Below are 4,233 nucleotides of genomic sequence, written 5' to 3'. Positions count from 1 at the left end.
TGTGCAGTAGATATATAAGAGAGTTACTTCTGGGTCCCTCAGTCGGTTCACATTGACAAAAGACAACCATGGAAATTCAGCATGGACTTTTCACTATCCCAATGATTCTTTTGTTTTTATTGCAAATACAGACACCTGGTTTGTATTCATAACAGGAAAATTAAACCAGATCAATCTCCTTTTCAGACTAAAGACTTCAAAGCTCACACTTGGGACCCCCTCCATTTAATGTCACTTTATCATCTAGAGTTCTTTTTCTTGATGGCATAGGTAGGAGATGGCTATGTTTCTAGGGAATGCATGTTAGATGAATGGACCCAAAAGAGAGTTCTATGGAAATCATCTGACCCAGAATGCAGGTAGGGGATGACCCTCTCAAACTACCTTTTGTGAAGATGGGACTATTTTGAGAAACACACAGTGCAATGTCTCATGCTAGAAAGAAGGCACTGCACACCTGTATCGCTCAATGGAGCCTCCAACGCTGTAATGTGCCTACAGTTTAAGAGCAATGAATAATGTAGAAAGACAAGAATTTCCGTAATGACCACCTCCTAAAACTGTCTTTGCTTTAGGAAAATTCAACAACCATCTCATCCGACTGCAAGTGTGGATCTCGGTACTGTTTTCAGGAACGAAACCTTTGGCATCAAAACGCAGCAGGACTGTGCAGAGGAGCAGCTACTCACCATTTCTGGTCAATGCAGGAGTCCTGGGGGTGGGTTTCAAAATAAACTGGCATCTTGACCTTGGACGAAGGTGTGCTCTTGTGAAGAGTGGTGGCTGGATGAAAGTTATGTCCTCAGTCGTCGGTACCACGATGCCAAGGTTGCTTCTGACATGGCTCATTTGGATATTGTACGGTATCTCATGACCTACACAGAGAAAAACCACAATGGAGACTTACGGCTGAGTGGTCCTGGCGCTGGTGCTGCACACTGCAACGGGCTAGGATCTATTCCTGGCCCTCGGTCTACCCACAGAGGGACTCCGCCAAAGCCGTTTTAAGTGGGCAAGGGAAAGAAGGGCAAAGAAAGAGACAATGTTGCTTGGAATGCACGTTTCCTGTGTTGGCATAGAAATACAGTATTTCCAGGCAGTTCTGTTTCTCCTTTGATGTTAAGCTATACCAACTCTTCAGAAAATTCTTGGGATCTCTCGATCTCCAATCTATGATTTAGTAGACCTTACCTACTTACCATGTGGGGGTCAAACTAGCAAACCTTAATAGGTAGCCTAATCTTATAAGGAAAAAGAATTCAAGAACTGTATAGGAAAGACAAATGTGTAGGCGAAATTAAATAATACATACTGCTGACAGATTTTTTTTTTTAAAGTTTGGTAAACTAGTTCTGCTTTTGAGAATTGAAGAGAAAAATCCACACTATTCTTCCCAACTCTACTATTAGGTACTTGTGACTGCCACTCTGGAAATGCTTAATATTTAGTAGTTAAACTTTCTGGCCAATTCTGGCTCTCAGAAGTTAGGAAAACATATCCATCTTATCAAATTTTCAGAAACTCACCTACTAGAAGATATGGTGCTGCCAGTTTTCCAGTTTGAATCCACAATTGATAATCCCTTTCAGTGCCCTTGGAGACAAAATAGAAACCCCTCCTATTGCTAAATGAATAAAGCTATTTATATGCTTCCTACACACACACACACACACACACACACAGAGGACAGTGTATTAATGCCAGTTAGGTTCCTGAGGGGGACTGAAGGGGGTTAAAGATTTTGCCTTTGTAAAGCGAACAGCACTGATTTCTACAACCTTTATGCAGTGCTTTTGTTAGGACCCAGGGTCTATTTTCATTTTACCCTTAGTGATGACTAGGGGTGCATGACCTGCAATATCATCAGGACCTCTCTACTCCCAGTAGCAGACGAAAAAACCCACGACATCACATACATTTTTCAATAAAGAAATGCCTTGGTTTTCTAAAGAGGTCATTTGTAGTGCCCTCACTTGTCTGTCCCTGTCTAGTTGTGTCTGAGAATATTGGATTTCATCTCCAACAAGCCCCTGCAAACACAAGCTCTTATCCATGGAGCCTCAGACATGCTATGTTTGTGTAGAGACCTGAATATGTTAGATGCTGCTGAGTAGCCTCAGCTGCTTCTTAGCAGATGGAGAATGACCATGAAGCTCTGAGAAAAAAGATATCTGGCACAATGTCTACACTCGTTTCATTTGGGACAAATCCCCTCTTGAGCGCAGAAAGGGCAAACCTTCTATATAGAGAAAAGGCTCAGTCCTGATAATAACTGAAACTATTCACTAACAGAATTATAATACAACAATATTCAAACTCAGAAATGAAAGGTATAAATTTAAGCCAACTTGGCTGTATCCTCTGATAGGATCAAGCAAACAGTATCTTCAGTGACATTTGAACAGACAGGTAGTACTGAATATCCTTACCTTTCCCTTTGATGAAAAGATAGAAGATATTGGTTATGGAGAATTCCATCCTTTCCACCTCCCAATATATAATTTTTGCTTCTATCTATCCCCCCCCCCAAATTATTACTGCAAATAAGAAGAACAGCTAATCAACCCCTTTGTTATCTTGTAGTGTTTGAAAACAAGAATGCCTAAGAACAGTAGAACCAAATAGCCTAAATTTCAAATGAATTTTAAAGCAATATTCATCAATCTTCTGAATTACATGTAGTAGGATGTTTCTAACGTCAAAGATTGATAACTGTGAAAATGAAAGCAAAATTAAGAACATGAGAATAGTTGAATCTCCCTTGTTTCCTCTTAAATCATTCACGTGCTTCCAACCTGTAATTATGATCTGTCTAATAATCAAAGCAGAGGGGCCAGAGAGATAGCACAGTGGTTTAGATGCTTGCCCAGATGCTCAGGTCATATTGCTACATTTTGTACACATGAAACATATTCATATTCAATGTAATAAATGAAATGTCCCATTCCAAATTTTGTTTGTCCCCTCCTTCTTCATTTGTTCTACAAGAAAACTTCAGGTGAGGGTCTATTAAACATGTAACAACACTGTCTAGGCACTTAGAAAGATACTCACTCAAGAACTAGTGGTGGAGCAGTGCTGTCTTTTATTTGCATCCTTCTGAAAGTCACTGCCTCTAACATAAGGATCAACTCTGTGGTGGCATTTCTATACTTGTAGGTTGGAGATGACTATTTTCCCAGCTCTTTCCTGTCACCCATCCTCAAACATTCCAATCTTTTCCAGTAATCAACAAAACAACCCCAAGAAACAAGAAACAAAAAACGCCACAGGGGAATATGTGGTGTGTATACTAATGCTCCTTAAATTCACCACAGGAAGCTTTTCTTTTGCATTTAGTAATTCATGATAGGCATCAGCCATTTCACCCGCTGCAGCGAGTGACTCCAGTAGCTATCTGGTCCTTACAGCTCTACTACACAGCAAATCCAGAAACATCCCCTTGATTGAGTAGGTGAGTGAGAACAACCAGAGGAGGAGACTGGGAAAGAATTCGGCAAGTATTGAACAAGTAGCAAGGGAGACAGGAGGTTGAAACTAGACTGAAAACCTAACCTGTATCAATGCACCTAACCGTGCATGTTTATAGCATATACAATATCAATATATTATCACTCAAATAATAGATAGCTTAATCTCTTTTTGATTTGCACATAATCCCAATGAGAGAATATTAAACAATCTTAAGGTAATATTAAAAGCTTCATGTCCCTTTTTCTTTATCTTGAGGGATATTACTTGCATCTCTAGTAAGTCTTCTTGAAGAGATGATCTTAACAAGAATCTACGGTGTCAAAGTTTGTTCTTAATTCAAAGTACCTAGCAGAGAAACTTACTATTAATCCTAATTCTGAGAGGGAGGTCTTGATGACGTCGATGACATTCTCAGAGTTCTTAACATTCAAAATTTTGAACTACAGAAAAAAAAAAACAGGAAAAGAACTATAAAGACGTTGTCACAGATGAACAAATCATTGCCAAGTGATTATTCAAAGGCATATGTTGACTTCAGTTGCTGGTAAAACAGGTAAACAGAAAACAAATTTTTCTACAAATTATTTTTTGCCCATTGACTATGATACACTATAATACAGTATCAATATGGCTAACCCAATAAGGCTCTAAGAAGCAGAAAACTATTATTTTCAGAGGGAGTGTCTGGAACACACTCTCCCGGCACCACAGGGACATTGGTACTCTGCATCATTACTGTATTTGTATTTACATAGTGCA

The sequence above is a fragment of the Sorex fumeus genome, unplaced genomic scaffold (genome assembly GCF_029834395.1).
Source record: "Sorex fumeus unplaced genomic scaffold, SorFum_2.1 ptg000113l, whole genome shotgun sequence".
NCBI lineage: Eukaryota > Metazoa > Chordata > Mammalia > Eulipotyphla > Soricidae > Sorex > Sorex fumeus.
This window is presented reverse-complemented; position numbering follows the sequence as displayed.